This window comes from Rattus rattus, chromosome 9 (genome assembly GCF_011064425.1).
Source record: "Rattus rattus isolate New Zealand chromosome 9, Rrattus_CSIRO_v1, whole genome shotgun sequence".
Taxonomy (NCBI): Eukaryota; Metazoa; Chordata; class Mammalia; order Rodentia; family Muridae; genus Rattus; species Rattus rattus.
Window position 1 is genome coordinate 44,238,718 of NC_046162.1, and position 17,837 is coordinate 44,256,554.

Here is a 17,837-nt window from a genome sequence, read left to right on the forward strand (position 1 = left end):
ATATATTGCATGAGAAAAAAATCTGATAAAGTAAAATTAACAATAGAGAAAAGCAAAAGAGAAAAATCTCCCAGGTCTCTTACAAGACGGCTCAGCAGGTCACTCACTGGTATATAGCAATTTCGTCTGAGATGAAATATTCATCTTGAAAGGAAACTTGTTACAACACAGGGTGTGTCTTCATTTGCTTCCTGTTACAAACACCAGTATTGCATCAAGCTGCTTGGGAAAGAACACATTCACTTCACTGTAAGCTGACTGTCTTTCCTGAGGAGACAGGGCAGGAACCAAAGGCCACACACTGCAGCAGAGGCCATGGAGAAGTGTTTCTCACTGACTTTCCAGGGCTTGCTCAGCCTGCTTTCTTACATGACCCGGGACCACCTGCTCAGGAATGGCACCGCCCACAATGGACCTTGCCATTCTGTACCAATCATGTTGTCCCAGGCAAAGATTCCCACAGCACCTGCCCACAGAGGTGTTGCTGGTGTGCCTGCTGTGTCACATGTGAATCTGTAGGTGGCAGAGAGGAGAAAGCCTATGTCTAGACTCAGTGTACTGACCTATGGACATCTGAATTATTAGTTGCCTAACAGTCCCTGAACAAAGCAAGCCCAAGACAACCACCGGTCCTGTGGATTCTCAGAGTGGGGAGCTATCCCAGGTGGGGAGCTATCCCAGGTGGGGAGCTAGCCCAGGTGGGGAGCTAGCCCAGGTGGGGAGCTATCCCAGGTGGGGAGCTATCCCAGGGCTATCCCAGGTGAGGAGCTATCCCAGGTGGGGAGCTAGCCCAGGTGGGGAGCTAGCCCAGGTGGGGAGCTATCCCAGGTGGGGAGCTATCCCAGGTGGGGAGCTATCCCAGGTGGGGAGCTATCCCAGGTGGGGAGCTATCCCAGGTGGGGAGCTATCCCAGGTGGGGAGCTATCCCAGGTGGGGAGCTAGCCCAGGTGGGGAGCTAGCCCAGGTGGGGAGCTAGCCCAGTAAGGGGCAACAGTGAGCCCTAGACAACCACCATGGGGCCTGGACATGGAGCTATCCTGAGATGACCAGCATGCTGCACCATGTAGGTAATCTGGGAACATGGGTAGCACACCATGCTTGGGGTGATCCCTGTCCAGAGTGATGAAGCACAGGAGGGCATCACACTCCCGAGACCACCCCTAAGATGACCCCAAACTCTCAAATAACTCATGTCACTAAGAGGAGCAAGTAAATAGTGGAGAGGTGGAAGAGAGAAACAGAAGGATGTGGGCACAGTGACGAGAGGCAGAACTGAGGACTGGAGGGTGCTGGGGAACAGTCTGATGTGAGTAGCTAGTGATGCCACCTGGGACCAGGGCGGGGGTCCTGTCCTTGCTGCCTCTGAGACCACATCTGGACCCACGGTCCTTCCGCAGCAAGGAGGACTTACCACCAAAGGCCAGGCAGAAATTCCTTGTCTGGTCTGCTGTCAAGGGACATATTGAATTATTTATGTTTCTTTGTTTTTTTTGTCTTTTATTATTGGGTATTTTCTTTAGGTACACTTCAAATGTTATCCCCTTTCCTGGTTTCCTGTCCCGACAGCCCCCATCCCATCTCCCAATCTCCTGCCTCCATGGGAGTGTTCCCAACCACTCCCTCCTGCCTCCCGCTTTGGCATCCTCCTACACTGGGGCATCAAGCCTTCACAGGACCAAGGTCCTCTCCTCCCATTGATGCCCAACAAGACCCATCCTCTGCTACATATGCAGCTGGAACCATGGGTAGTTCCATGTGTACTCTTTGGGTGGTGGTTTAGTCCCTGGGAGCTCTGGGGTGTCCGGTTGGCTGATATTGTTGTTCCTATGGAGTTGTCTTCTCAGTTACTTCAGTCCTTCTCTAACCCCTCCATTGGGAACCCTGTTCTCAGTCCAATTGTTGGTTCCAAGCATCTGCCTCTGTATTTGTCAAGCTCTGGCAGAGCCTCTCAGAAGGCAGCTATATCAGGCTCCTGACAGCATGTGCCCCTTGGCATCTCCAATAATGACTGGGTTTGGTGACTGCATGTGTGATGGATCTCCATGTGTGGCAGACACGGGGTGGCCTTTCCTTCAATATCTGCTCCATATTTTGTCTCTGTATTTCCTCCTGTGAGTATTTTGGTCCCCCTTTAAGAATTACTGAGGAGTCCACACTTTTGTCCTTCTTCTTGTTAAGCTTCATGTGGTCTGTAAATTGTATCTTGGGTATTCTGAGCTTTGGGGATAATATCCACTTATCAGTGAGTACATATCATGTGTATTCTTTTGTTACTGGGTTACCTCACTCAGGATGATATTTTCTAGTTCCATCCATTTGCCTAATAATTTCATGAAGTCATTGTTTTTGATAGCTGAGTAGTACTCCACGTGTAGATGTACCACATTTTCTGTATCCATTCCTCTGTTGAAGGACATCTGGGTTTTTTTCCAGATTCTGGCTATAATAAATAAGGCTGCTATGAACATAGTGGAGCATGTGTCCTTGTTACATGTTGGAGCATCATTTGGGGTTTTGCTCAGGAGTGGTATAGCTGGGTCCTTGAGGGGCTGTGTGCAGGGGGCTTTCCCTGAAGATCTCTGGTCTGACTAGGTGTTTGGGCTCAGGTGAAGGGGAGAGAACTCGGATAGGGATGGGGGGACTGCCTTTGCCACCTCTGCTGCTGGGGCTGCTTTGCCTCCGTTTCCACGCTTCTGTTGCTCAGGCCAGGACGAGCCAGCGGAAGATTGACTAGCTGGCGAGGGGTGCCAGGGAGCTTCTGGCAGAGATTTCTCGAGAGCAGATCTCTTCCCCAAGTGGCAGTGTTACAGCTCTTATGACAGAAGCTCTCAGATGATAGAGTAATTTCTGCACACCTTTAATCCTTCTGAATAGGATTCTTAAACACAGTTTTGAGACAGATCAGTGTCTTACAGCAGGAACTTCCTATTGGTTTGTCCTGAGAGCCTGGGATAGCTCATCTACATATTTGGGGGCGTGGTCCTGCTTCTAAGTGACTGATCTGTCTTGAGCCTATGTAACCTGTGGTCACACCCTCACCTGTGGAGGAGGGGCTTGGGGCATTGCCCCTTTTCTGATCTGTCTCAAATCTCTCTACAGGGGACTGTGGGGGCCATAGCTATGTGAGAGGGGCCTGATCTCCTGGGAGACTGGAAATGATCCTGCCATCCCTTAGGGTCCCCCAGAGATTCAACCTATCTTGACCAGGAATCAGGGTACCTTTCACAACCAACCCACCACACAACTGCTCCTTTTCTTTTTATAAGGGAGAGGTACCATCAGAATAACTGTCTCCTATGTTGGGAACAGTTGGATACTGAACCAAGACCTGATCGGTAGTGATCTTAGCAATGCTACTCATCTGCTGCTTTAGAAACTGAATGAGACAGGGTGCCAAGAGAAGCAAGGTCTCAATGCCTATCCTGGGGCCAAGGAGGTGAAGAATCCAAGCTATTAAGGGTTTATAGTACCAAGGGGCAGGGGTGTTGGGAGTACAAAGAATCATTGAGCTAAGTAATTGTTCCATGGGATGAACAGTTTGAGGGTATTAACATTGGTATTAAACAACATTAGATTAATCTAATGACATCATGTTTTCCTTACTATCATGTAACTTTCCCCAAGTTCAGTAGCCATTTGCCTTTGGCAAGAAAGTTCATCCATAGCTGAAAGGCCCCAAGTCTGTCCTCTGTGGATCTCAGCATGTATCTCAGGAGTCTTCAGTCAGATGAGGTGTCTGGAGGAAGGCAGCTTTGTTCTCCCAGGCAGGTCTGAGGAGATGTCATCCATGGACTGGGGGAGGGGCAGATGTGTTGTAGCACCAACTGTTCTTCTACCAGCTGTGTGAGGGTTCTAAGATGTTTCCTTGAAAGAGGACTCTGTGGGACCCAAGATGGCTTTGTTGGGGAACCTATCAAGGTAGGGAATATTAAATCTAACAGTGGCCCCTAAAATTAGGGGAGATTTGGAGGGGGTTTTGGGGTCTCCTTGGGTATTACTTTCTTTATAGGTCATATCTTCTATCTTAATGTGGTCTCTTTCTGGTTGTGTGGTAAGAACTACTTCTAAGGCTTGTAAAATATCTCTCCCTAGTTGGATTGGGAGAGGTGTAGTAAGGGGAGAGACAGGTGGAAGCTCCTTTGTTTTGTTTTGTTTTTTTAATGGAGCTCTGTCCTTGGGTGGGAGACGGAGGGGCAAGATGAGCAGATGGTATGTTTAGTGTCTCCTCTGAAGTATTGTGGGGTCCCGATCTACTCCACAACAGGGCACAGCTACTCAGGAAGGCAGGACTGAGGAAGTTTGGCCACACTTACCATGGGAACGTTCCCTTGGCCTATCGGCTGTGGAGAATTCCACAGAGGTCCAAAATGCTAAGCATTCCTGCAGATTTAAGAACTGGCAGTCACCCTGTGGCTTGCTGCATTACCAGATTTTCTTTTTGTTTTAAGGAGCAGTGAGAATAGAGAGTCTTTGCCAATACCCGTTGCAGAGTGTTGGGATTTAGACATGGGATAGAGGGACCCTCAGCCAACACCAGAGAGTAGCTGTGGCCAGGAGGCTTCAGTTCCCCCTTCAGCTTGTCCAAATCCATGTGATGGTGCTGACTGAAAGCACAGCAGGGAAGGGTAGGTTGCTTGTCTCCAGAGTTGGGTGATGGGGGTTTACTTTCCTGCAGTTTCTGTTCCTACAGTTATGTTGCTGTTTGAGCCTGACGTGGTCACCAGAAGTGGGGCTGTGCTCAGGGCACTTTCCTAAGTGATCTCTTTTCTGACTAGGTGCTCAGGTTCAAGTGAAGAGGAGAGAACTCAGGTAGGGAGGATTTTATTCCCTTCCCATTTCACACTCCAACTGTTCCACATGCCATACCTCTTCCCTGCACCCCCTCCTCATCTCTGAAGTGTCCACACCTCACCCACCCCATCAGACCTCTAAACTTCCTGGGACCTCCAATATCTTGAGGATTAGGTGCATCTTCTCTGAATGAACCCAGACCAACCCTGGAGTCCTCTGCTGTATATGTTTTGGGAGTCTCATCTTAGCTCGAATATGCTGCCTTGTTGGGGATAAATTGTCTGAGAGATCTTGGGGGTCCAGGTAGAGGCTGCTGGTCTTTCTACAGGGTCACCCTCTTCTTCAGCTTCCTCCAGCATTTCCTTAATTCAACCAGAGGGGTCAGAAGTTTCTGTTCATTGGTTGAGTGCACATATCTGCATCTGACTCTTTCAACTACTTGAGTCTTTTGGAGAGCAGTCATGATAGGTCCCTTTTTGTGAGCACCCCAGAGCCTCAGTAATGATGTCAGGTCTTGGGGCCTCCCCTTAAGCTAGATCCCACTTTGGGGCTCTCACTGGACCTTCTTTTCCTCAGGCTCTTCTCCATTTCCATCCCTGCATTTCTTTCACACAGGAAGAATTATGAGTAAGAGTTTTGACTGTGGGATAGCAACCTCATCCCTCACTTGAGCCCCTATTTCTCTGCTGGAAGTGAACTCAACAAGTCCCCTTTCCACTGTAGGCCTTTCATCCAGGGTTCCTTCCCCTTTGAGTCCTAAGAGTCTCTCACCTCCAAGGTCTCTGATACATTCTAGAGAGTCTCCCCAACCTCCTTACTTCCACAGTCACCTGCTTCCATTCTTTCTGCTGGCCTTTTTCCCTCACCCAATACCAGATCATATTTTCCTCTCCCCCAAATCCATCCCCTTTTTCTCCCCTGTCCCTACCTTTCCTCCCTCTTTGTTGCTTTTTTTCTCTCCCAAATGGGACTGAGGCGCCTTCATTTGGGTGCTTCAGCTTGTTGAACTTTTTGAGTTCTATGGACTGTGTCGGGTATTCTGTATTTTTTGGCTAATATACATTTGTTAGTGAGAACATATCATGCATGTCCTTTTGGGGCTGAGTTACCTCACTCAGGATGACATTTTCTAGTTGCGTCCATTTGCCTGCAGAACTCAGAATGTCCTTGTTCTTAATAGTTGAGTAGTATTCCATTGTGTAAATGAATCACATTTTCTGTATCCATTCTTCTGTCATGGGACATCTGGGTTGTTTCCAGCTTCTGGCTATCACAAATAAGGCCACTATTAACATAGTAGAACATGTGCCCCTGTGGCCTGGTTGAGCATCTTTTGGGTATATTCCCACGAATGGTATTTCTGGATCTTTAGGTAGGTCTATTTCCAATTTTCTGAGGAATCTCCAAATTGATTTCAAGAGTGGTTGTACCAGTTTGCAATCCCACCAGCAATGGAGGAGTGTTCCCCTTTCTATACATCCCTGCCAACATGTGTTGTCACCTGAGATTTTGATCTTAGCCATTATGACTGGTGTTAGGTGGACTCTCAGGGTCGTTTTGATTTGCATTTCTCTGATGACTAAGGACTCTGAATATTTCTTTAGATGTTTCTCAGCCATTCAAGATTTCTCTGTTGTGAATTCTCTATTTAGTTCTTTATCCCATTTTTTGATTGGGTTGTTTGGGGGTTTTTTTGTTTTGTTTTGGTTTGGTTTGGTTTTGGTGGTTAGCTTCTTGAGTTCTTTATATATTTTGGATAATATCCCTCTATCGGATGTGGGATTAGTGAAGACTTTTTCCCATTCCATAGGTTGCCGATTTGTCTTACTGATTATGCCCTTTGCCTTACAGAAGCTTTCCAGTTTCATGAGGTCCCATTTATCAATTCTTGATCTTACAGCATGAGCCATTGGTGTTCTGTTTAGGAAATTTCTGCCTGTGCCAACAAGTTCAAGGCTCTTTCCCACTTTTGCTTCTATTAGATTCAGTGTATCTTGTTTTATGTTGAGGTTCTTGATGCACTTTAACTTGAGTGTTATACAGGGTGACAAATATGGGTCCATTTTCATTTTTCTACATACAGACATCCAGTTAGACCAGCACCATTTATTGAAGATGCTTTCTTTTTTCCATTGTATATTTTTAACTTCTTTGTCAAAGATCAAGTGTGCATAAGTGTGTGTTTTTATTTCTGGGTCTTCAATTCTATTCCACTGATCAACCTGTCTGTCTCTGTACCAATACCATGCAGTTTTTATTTACTATTGCTGTGTAGTAGAACTTGAGGTCAGGGATGGTGATTTCTCCAGAAGTTCTTTTATTGTTGAGGATAGTTTTTCACACTCTTGGGTTTTTGTTATTGCAAGTAAATTTGCAAATTGCTTTTTCTAACTTTATGAAGAATCGAGTTGGAGTTTGGATGGAGGGTGCATTAAATCTTTAGATTGCCTTTGGTAGTATGACCATTTTTACTATGTTAATTCTGCCAATCTATGAGCATGGAAGATCTCTTTATTTTCTCAGATCTACTTCAGTTTCTTTCTTGAGTGACTGGAAGTTCTTATCATACAATCCTTCACTTCTTTAGTTAGAGTTACCTCAAGATATTTTATATTATTTGTGGCTATTATGAAGGAAGTTGTTTCCCTAACTTCTTTCTCAGCCTGTTTATCATTTATATAAAGGAAGGCTACTGATTTATTTGAGGTAATTTTATATCTGGCCACTTTGCTGAAGTTGTTTATCAGCTGGAGAAGTTCTCTGGTAGAATTTTTGGGGTCACTTATGTATATTACCATATCATCTGCAAATAGTGATACCTTTAATTCTTCTTCACCAATTTGTATCCCCTTGATCTCTTGTTGTTGTCTTATTGTTCTACCTAGCACTTTGAAGACTATATTGAATCCACAATCCACAGACCACACAAAGCTCAAGAAGAAGGATGATCAAAGTGCAGATGCTTCACTCCTTCTTAAAAGTGGGAACAAAAATATCCATAGAAGGGGATATGGAGGCAAAGTTTAGAGCAGAGACTGAAGGTCATTTGGAGCCTGCCCCAATATGTGGCCCATATATATACAGCCACCAAAACTAGATAAGATTGATGAAGCTAAAAAGTGCATGCTAACAGGAACTGGCTATAGATCTCTCCTGAGAGACACAGCCAGAGCATGTCAAATAAGAGGCAAATGCTAGCAGCAAACCACTGAACTGAGAAAGGGACCTCCATTGGAGGAATAAGAGAGAGGATTGAAAGAGCTGAATGGTCTTGCAATCCCATAAGAACAACAATGCCAACCAACCAGAGCTTCTAGGAATTAAACCACTACTCAAAGAATATACCTGGACTGACCCATGGCTCCAACTGCATATGTAGCAGAGGATGGCCTTATTGGGCACCAATGGAAGGAGAAGCCCTTGGTTTGTCAAGGTTGGACCCCAGTGTAAGGGAAGGTCAGGGGTAGTAGGGGGTAGATGGGAAGGGGAACACCTTTATAGAAGAAGGAGGGGAAGGGATAGGGGATGGACATGAAACCAGGAAAGGGAATAATATTTGAAATGTAAATAAAGAAATATCCAATAAAAATAAAAATAAATAAAAATTTTTGAAAAAGAATTTTACTGAGTATTTTTGCATGGGTATTCATAAGTGAGATTGGTCTGAAGTTCTCTCTTTTGGTAGGGTCTTCGGGTGGTTTAGGTATCAGAGTAATGATAGCTTCATAGGATGAATTGGGTAGTGTTCCTTCTATTTCTATTTTATGGAATAGTTTGAGGAATATTGGTACCAGGTCTTCTTTGAAAGTCTGGTAGAATTCTGAACTAAATCCATCTAGCCCTGGGCTTTTATTGGTTGGGACGTTTTTAATGACTTCTTCTATTTCCTTATGGAATATGGGCCTGTTTAGAAAGTTTACCTACTCTTGATTTAACTTTGATATGTGGTATCTGTCTTGTAGTAAGACCTGATAGGTTTTTTACTTTCTTCAGTTTCCGTTGTATGTCTCCCTTTTCATTTCTGATTCTGTTAATTTGGATCCTGCCTCTGGGCCCTTTAGCTAGTTGGCTAGTGGTTTATCTATCTTGTTGATTCTCTCAAAGAACCAGCTTTTGGTTTAGCTGCTTCTTTGTATTAGTCTCTTTGTTTCTATTTGGTTAATTTCAGCCCTGAGTTTGACTATTTCCTGCAGTCTACTTGGATGAGTTTGCTTTTGATGTTGTTGTTGTTGTTGTTGTTGTTGTTGTTGTTGTTGTTCTAGAGTTCTCAGGCATGCTGTTAAGTTCCTAGTGTAAGATCTCTCCGGTTTCTTTACCAGTGCACTTAGTGCTATGAATTTTTCTCTTAGCACTGCTTTCATTGTGTCCCAAAAGTTTGGGTATGATGTGTCAACATTTTCATTAATTCCAGGTAGTCTTTAACTTCTTTATTTCATCCCTGACCAAATTATCATTGAGTAGAGAGTTGTTCAGTTTCCACATGTATGTGGGTTTTCTGTTGCTTTACTGTTATTGAAGACCAGCTTTAGGCCATGGTGTCTGATAGGATGCATGGGATTATCTCAATCTTATTGTACTGGTTGAGATTGTTTTGTGAATTATATGGTCAATTTTGGAGACGGTACCATGAGGTGCTGAAAAGAAGGTATATTCTTTTGTTTTTGGGTGAAATGTTCTGTAGATGTCTGTTAAATCTGTTTGCTTCATAACCTCTATTAGGTTCACTGTGTCTCTGTTTAGTTTATGTTTCAATGACCTGTCCATTGGTGAGAGTGGCATGTTGAAGTCTCCCATTACTATTGTGTAGGGTTCACTGTGTATTTTGAGCTTTACTAAAAAGTTTCTTTTATGAATGTTGCATGTGTGGCATTGATGTTTAGAATTGAGGCTTTCTCTTGGTGGATGTTCCCTTTGATGAATATGAAGTGTCCTTCCTCGTCATGTTTAATAGCTTTTGGTTGAAAAATCTATTTTTTTTTGTTCTTTTTTTTCAGAGTTGGGGACCGAACCCAGGGCCTTGCGCTTTCCTAGGCAAGCGCCTACCACTGAGCTAAACCCCTCACCCTGAAAAATCTATTTTATTGGATATTAGGATGGCAACTCCAGCTTGTTTCTTGGGACCATTTGCTTGGTAGACCTTTTCCATCCATTTGCTCTGAGATATCTCTGTCTTTGTTATTGAGGTGTGTTTCTTGTATGCAGCACAATGCTGGATCTTGTTTGCATATCCAATCTTATGTTCTCTATAGGTGAGTTGAGTCCATTAATATTGAGAGATATTAAAGACAGATGACTGTTGGTTCCTGTTATATTTGTTTTGCAGGTAGCTTTATGTGCTTGTGGTCTCTCCTTTTGGCTTTGTTGTGAGATGCTTAATATCTTGTCTTTTCTTTGGTATAGGCATCTTCATTGTATTGGAGTTTTCCTTCTAGGATCCTCTGTAGGGCTGTATTGGTAGATAGATACTATTTGAATTTGGTTTTTTCCTAGAATATTTTGGATTCTCCATCTATGTTGATTGAGATTTTTTTCTGGGTATAGTAGTACTTGTGTTCTCTTAGAGTCTGCATGACCTCTGACCAGGTTCTCCTGACTTTCACAGACTCTATTGAGAAATCTGGTATAATTCTGATAGGTCTTCCTTTGTATGTTATTTGCCACTTTTCCCTTCCTTTTTTGCTCTGTGCATTTAGTGTTTTGATTATTATGTGATGAGAGGATTTTCTTTTTCTGGTCTCATTTGTTTGGTGTTCTGTAGGCTTCTTGTACCTTTATGGCCATCTTTTTCTTTAGGTTGGGGAAATTTTCTTCTATGATTTTGTCGAAGACATTTTCAGGTCCTTTGAGCTGGGAATCTTCACTCTCTTTTATTCCAATTATTCTTAGATTTCATCTTTTCATTGTATCCTGAATTTCATGGATGTTTTGGGTTGGGAGATTTTTTTATGTTTTGAATTTTCTTTGACTATTATGTCAATTTCTTCTACAGTATCGTCTACAACAAAGATTCTTTTTCTATCTCTTGTATTCTGTTGGTAATATATCTGTAATTCCAGACCTCTTTCATAGGTTTTTCATTTCCAGGTTTGTCTCCATTTGTGCTTTCTTTCTTGTTTCTACTTCAATTTAAGTCTTGGACTGCTCTATGCAATCCCTTCACCTGTTTGACTGTATTTTCCTGTATTTCTTTGAGGGGTTTCTTCCCTCATTAAGGGCTTCTGCCTATTTTCCTGTGTTTTCTTATATTTCTTTCAATGAGTTAGTTATATCCTCCTTAAAGGACTGTATTATCTTCACAAGATAAGATTTTTACGTCAGATTCCTGATTATCAGATATGTTGGTATATTCAGAGCTTGCTGTGTTAGGAGAATTATGTTCTGATGATGCCCACATGTATTGGTTTCTGTTGCTTATTATCTTATGCTTGCCTTTCACCATCTGGTTATCCCTGGTGTTTCCTGGACTTGGTGACTCTGTCTGGAGTCTTCCTCTTTTGCCTCTGGGTTGCAACAGGGCTCCTGGTAGAACTGCAGCCCTGGGTGTAGCAGACCTCCTATGGGACCTTCCAACTGGAGGGTATTCAAAGGGGCAGAGAAGTTGCTGATCTGGTGCCCTGCCTGCAGTAGATATCCCTGGAGACTGTCAGACTCTTGGGTCTTCAGAGAAGCAGTCAAACTGTTGTCCTGTGTGAAGCTGTTTCTACAGGGGGACCAATGGACAGTAGTTTCTGTTTCCTTGTGTACAGCCACACTCCAGGGAGGCTTCCAGTCTTTTCAGTCAGTTGTCCTGCATGCCACAGAGCCCCTGTGAGGTCCTCAGATTGTGATGTCAATTGCCAAGTTGCCCTGTGTACAGAGGAACTTCTGGGATGCCTTCAAGCTGTGGTGTCCTGGGTGTAGTGGATCTCCTGAAATGTCTCCAGTTGTGGTGTCAGATGACCTGGGTGCAGCAGATCTCCTGGGATGCCTCAGGAAGTGGTATCAAATGTTCTGAGTGCAGTGGTTCTTCTGGTATGCTTCAGGATATAGCATCTTCTGGAAAGCAGACTAGCTAGCAGTCTGTACCAGTAGAAAGGACCAGGCAGAAGGGTGCATTCCTGCAATTTTTAAGGGATTTATTTGTTTCCTCTTTAAGGGCTTCTACCTGTATTCTCTTGTATTTCATTAAGGGAATTATTTATGTTCTTCCTCTGTCATCATCATGAGATGCAATTTTAAATCCAAATCTTGCTTTTCTCATGTGATGGGGTATCCAGGTCTTGCTGTGGTGGGAAAACTGGGTTCTGATGATGCCAAGTAGCCTTAGTTTCTGTTGCTTATGTTCTTGTGCTTGCCTCTTGCATTCTGGTTATCTCCAATGTTACTTGCTCTCACTGTCTCTGACTGCAGCCTGTTCCTCCTGTGATCCTGATTGTGTCAGAACTCCTCAGAGTCCAGCTCTCTCTGTGATCCTATGATTCTGTGATCCTGTGAATCTGAGATTCTTGTTGTGCCCTATCTGCTGGGAGTCAAGTTTTCTCTGTGATCCTGTGATCCTGGGCATTTCAGAGCACCTCTGATTCTGGGCATGTTAGAGCACCAGGGAGTAGGGTTTCTTCCGGGTATTGTGCGAGTGGGTTCAGAGCGAGCACTCAAGGTTTGCTCAGGGCACTGTTTCAGACTGGAAGAGCAACATATTGATTTCTGAGGGCTGTAGAGAATTGACCGCACACTAATCATGGGCATCAAGGGAGAACAGACCCAGGGGCCATCAAAGCCAGAGAGTTTACTCTGCCTCTAGCAAAAACTAGTACACAGGAGAGTATGGAAAAGTTGACCCTGTCACTGTCTCCCCTAGCATAGCAAAGATGAGGAAGAGATACTCCCTTCCCCCCTCCAACTATTCTTTCACCTCCTGAAGCAGGCAGGAAACCAGGCCCTGTGTTCATGAGAGCTGTAGAGATGACCCTGTCCAGCACTTGGGAGAAGGGCCAGCACCTCACCTGAGGAGCATGATGAGAGCATGGGGGAGCTGGCCCTGAGCACATAAAGTGGCAGTAAACTTGTATGCCTTGTATCAGCTTGAGGAAAGGAGAGATTTCCTCCCCTGCTCTTACCCATATAACTAAGAGAGCTGGCCCTGGGTCATGAGAGTAGGAGAACTGGTCTTGCCCTCACTTGAGCAGCACTTGGGAGAGTAGACCCTGCACCCCACAGAACAGTAGAGCTGGCACTGGATGTGAGGAGTTGCAGGCTAACTTGGCCTGAGGTTGTAAGCACAGAAGAGTAAGCTCTGCTCTTGTAGTCACCAATGCCAGGCTGGAAAAGTGTATGAGAAATGACCCTGGCCCTCACCTGCAGCAACACTTGGGAGAGGGGGCCCTGCACCTCACCTGGGTATCAGGGTAGATCTGGCCCTGTTTGCCAGGGTTGAGGTAAGCTGGCTCCTAGGATGTGAGAGGAGAAGAGACAACCTAGCCCTTCGATGACTCCAGCACTAAGGAGAATGTGCTGTGCACCTCACCAGGGCAGCAGGGTGGAGCTGGCCCTGTTGGCATGGGCATGAATAAACCAGCTCTGAGGGCAAGAGAGTTAGATTGGGCTGAATGACATAAAATTCTCACCCAATAAAAATGAAAACAAACAAACACACAAACAAACAAAAACATTAACACAGCAGGCACCTGCTACAAGCCTGGAGTCATGGTTTCAATCACAGGGTACCATATGCTATAAAGAGAGAACTGAATTCTGAATGTTGTCTTCTGATTTGTACATGTACACCATGGCATAATTATACACATAAACGCATGGACACACATGCACAAACACATGCACCTATACAACACACACTCACACAGACACACAATAAATAAGTAAATGTTAATATTAAAAAATAACTATCTTTCAGAGGCTGAGAGCATCTCTTTGTGCTGATACTGTGGGTCAGGCACTAACGTGAGCCTAGGGGCCTTAACAATCACCTTAACAATCTGTTGGCCAAGAGCTCCCACTCTCTTTGTAGGGTGACATGACAGAAAGAAAACCACTTTGCATATAGGGTGATAACAAGAGTCAGCAGGAGAATAAAGGAGGGAAACTCTGGAAGGGCTACAGAAAGCAAATAACAAACTTCTGGCTAGTGGGAAGTTGTTCCAAGACAATGGTGAAGCCAGTGTGAAGGTCCAAGGTGAGCACGTTCCTGGTGTGTTCAAGGAATAGAAAGGTAGAGCAGAAAACCCATGGCAGAGGAAGTGAGAAGTTTGAAGTGGGGTTTATTGCCAGAAAGTGGGTGGAGCAGGAAAGAACAGGTCATGTGAAAAACTGGAAAGAAACTGTCGCTTAGAACAAGACAGGGAGTATTGAAAGATGTAAGTGGGGGAAGATATTTAAAGTAATTCATTATTATATGTGTGACTCTGGCTTCAAGACTGAAAATAGACAAAAGTACCAGCAGGGAAAGTTAGGATACTGGAGGGAAATCCAGGAGCCTGGCTGGACCAGCACTCTCCTTGGCCACAATGAAAAGTCAGAAAACAGAAGTGTTTATAAGATGGTGTCAGGGATGGAGAGATTGCTCGGTGGATAAAACACTTACTATGCAAGATTGAGGACATGTGTTCTGATACTTAGCACCATCATAAATGACTGCTAGGCATGGTTACAGGCTTGTAATCTCACATTTCAGGAAGGCAAAACAGGAAGAATTATTCCAGGTTAGCTGCCTACCTGGACTAACCAAGTTCATAATCTTTCAGGTCACACACATGAGTCCACTTGCTTATGAACATGCACACACATCACACACAAAGAAAGAATAAGGTGTTGGTGAGAATCAAAGCCTAAATGTGGCATTCAGGAAACTTCATGGTTTGTGGCCTAAGATGCATTTACTGAAATGAACAGCCTGTGACTGGGCAGGCTTTAGGGAAGAAGAGATGCACAGACACCCAGAGGACAAATCTGGGGTAATCAAGGAGCTATTGCTGACCTGGGACCTGTTAGCAAACCTCGGGTCCCACATTAATTGAGGAGAGAACTGAGCTCAGACATGAGTCCTGTGGTCAGGCAGGCAGGGCTTCTGCAAACCAGGAAGAAGCTTTCAGCCTATGCCTCCATCCCAGGCATCTGCAGAGACCTAACAGAAAACAAGCTGAGTAATGTTCAACTTCCACTCCCAGTGCTTAGAGGAAGTGCATCTGCACAGGCTCCCTGATGCTTGCCTTCCTGAAAATGGGCCAGAGTCTCTTTCACATTTGAAGAACAGTTTCCTAGCTGAGGAGCCTTTTCAAGGACACACACTCCTCCAGTGGGCACCAGAGAAGAGTAGGGTAAGTAGTGGGACTCAAATTCCACCAAACCACTTACTTGTGGAAAGATAAGGGCTGGCCTTACTCCACTAAGGATAAGGGCCCAGGGCTGAGAGCCCCAGTCTCTGTTTGGAGAGTCTATAGGCCAGCTCTGATGCATGATAGACTGCTGGATTCACCTATTTGGTTCATGTGCCTGCTCCTACCATAGCCTATTCTGCACTTTCCTGTCTGCACTGAATTTGCAGGAATAAATGTCCTGAATGATGAGGTATTCACAGGGAGGACCAGGTATGAGATATACATTAAATATCATGTATGCTATTTGCAGGGGGTGGTGTAGGACAGCTAAAATCCCCAGAGAGCTAAGTTAAACAAATTTAGTGAAGAAAATACAGGAAACCTCAACACCATTACCTTAGGACTCTATCCATAGGCCACGGGGAAGATTATAATATCTCCAGATATTATAATCTTGACTCCTCTGAGGCACAGGCATCAATGTCAGACTGGCCTTGCCAAGTCCATGCATGGACAACAACACAGACTAATGTTCCTTTTGTCTTTTCATCCAGGTCTCTAAAAAAAATCCTGTTAGTCTGACCCCTGCATGCGTGTGGCTCTTTGGCTTTCTCTGGGTAAGGTGCCTTCCATCAAATTTTTAGTTGGCTCTGTATTATTCCGGGTCCCTTGTGTGGCACCCAGGGACAGAAGACTTCTAAAGATTCCTTCAAAGAGGTTAGCCTGAACTTAGACTAAGCCTTTATTCCTCCTTTGTCCTGTATCTTCCCACCTCACCCTAAGTCACAGTAATAGCTGAAATATTGATCTCCTTAGAGTGGAACATTAGAAAAGGAAGACGATGAAGACATGGAATAGTGAGTGTCCTGCATGGTGCACCATGCATCCTCTATTCCCACGTTCCTGTCCTCCCATCCTCCTGTCTTGGTACTCCAACATCCTCCTTTTCCAGCCCCCAACCTCATCCCTTCATTCACATCTGCTAATTCTCCCATCCATCATGCTCTCAGCCTGCATCCCTTCCTCTTCTTACTTCTACATTCCCCCACTCTCACTCTCTAGATGCCCACCTTACCACTCTTCCCTCTCCATCAATTTCTCTGCCTACGCTGAGCCAAGTCTTCCCTGCCGTGGTTCTCCAAAGTTAAAGAGAGTTAGATTTCCTTCATACTGCTACTGTTGGGAATTGTGACTTACTTCAGGAACAATACTGCTATGCACCAACAAAACCAGCAAACCCACAAAACCCAAAGGGTTAACAATACTAAAAGATTTAATGAAGGACTAGAAAAAATCTGGTGACTAATGCCTTCATAAGGATGCGTTTTTGGTTCCCTCTGACTCAGCTCCTTTCCTTGATCTCTCCATTTCTCCTTCTCCTCATACATTATTTTTACCTTGTCCTTTAAAAGTAATACATGAGGTCCTCTTGGATCCAATCACTGTCATTACTCAGTCCACATTAGGACAATTGCTGCCCTGGCTATGGTTCTACTGAGTTCCCTATCCTCCAACTCATTGTACAGTTCAGAGCTGTATTCAACAGTTTTCAAAGGTTTCTCCAGAAGTAAATGGCAGCAATCACATGATCTATCCAGCAGAGTAGATCAAGTTAAATCTATCTTTCTGGCACAGGAAGTCCATCCACAATGTACACCACACTTTATCCCTAGGCACAAGACAGAGCCAAGACTCCATCCATCATCATCCTCCCATAGAAAACAACCATCAAGAAAACAACCCCCACCCCATTTTTCATCTGTCTTTTGAGTGAGATAAATAACCTTAATGATCTAAAAGAACCTTAGACAAGTTAAGAAACCCCCAACTCAGTATAATGTTAGGAACACCTGCCTTCAGGAAAGCTGACACAGCAGCTAGAACATCTGCTGGCATCATTTAGCTGTGAAACGTTAAAGAACAGTCAAGCACTCCTGTCCCAGAGTTCCCTCTTCTGCCCTATGAAGTCCAAGCCCCTGCATCTGAACACACAGAACCCACTCCCCAGGAGATACATGTCTTTCAGTTGTTCTGATCAAAGGTCCATCTGACCCTTCAGAGGTGGCTCTGCTTTCTTTTATTACCAGGTCTCTTCTATTCGTATCAAACACCAAACCCCAGGAAGAAATTTCTGGCAGAGACAAGAAACCACTCATCTCTTCCTTGCAAAAACAGGAAAGAGTCTTGAAGGAGTAAGAGTACAAACTGCTCAGATAAGCCATATCCAAGAGCTCTATCACCATGGACGAATCCCAGTCCAAGCAGAAAAGTAATACAAAGGTGGCTCAGCGTGAAGGTAAAAGAGACTTGGTGGACCCCATCTTCAAAACAAGAAGACATATGGAGGTAGAGCTGATGAAGCACAGACCCAAGCCAGAGAGTCACTTGAAGCTAGGTAAGTACACCAAGAACCCCAACCCATCACTCTGTGACCCCTTCATCACCACTGAGCCCTCCTGCCAAGGTTTCCATGGGCAGGCCAGCCTCCTGTCAGAAGAGTTCACAGGCCCAAGAGAGGCTGGAATAGGAAGGCTTTCAGAACTCCTAACTGAACTCTAGAGAACACTCTGCTCTATAGAAGTGGGCACGCTCAGATTCCCGTGTGGTACTTACAGCCCCCTGGAAGGAGCACCCTGAAGCTGTAGTGGGGAGAGTCAGGCACGCAGAGGTCTCTGAGAACATTGGCATAGGGTTCAAGCCAGCTCTTGAGAAGAACAATTACTGATACCAACATTA

The 17,837-nt window shown here is 44.6% G+C and overlaps 1 non-coding gene across 1 annotated transcript; it reads left to right on the forward strand.

Annotated features, from left to right (window-relative positions):
- Positions 1 to 465: 465 nt before the first annotated feature.
- LOC116910714 lies at positions 466 to 597 on the forward strand. Its single transcript, XR_004389241.1, has one exon. It is a non-coding gene; the product is annotated as a small nucleolar RNA SNORA17 (small nucleolar RNA).
- Positions 598 to 17,837: the final 17,240 nt, after the last annotated feature.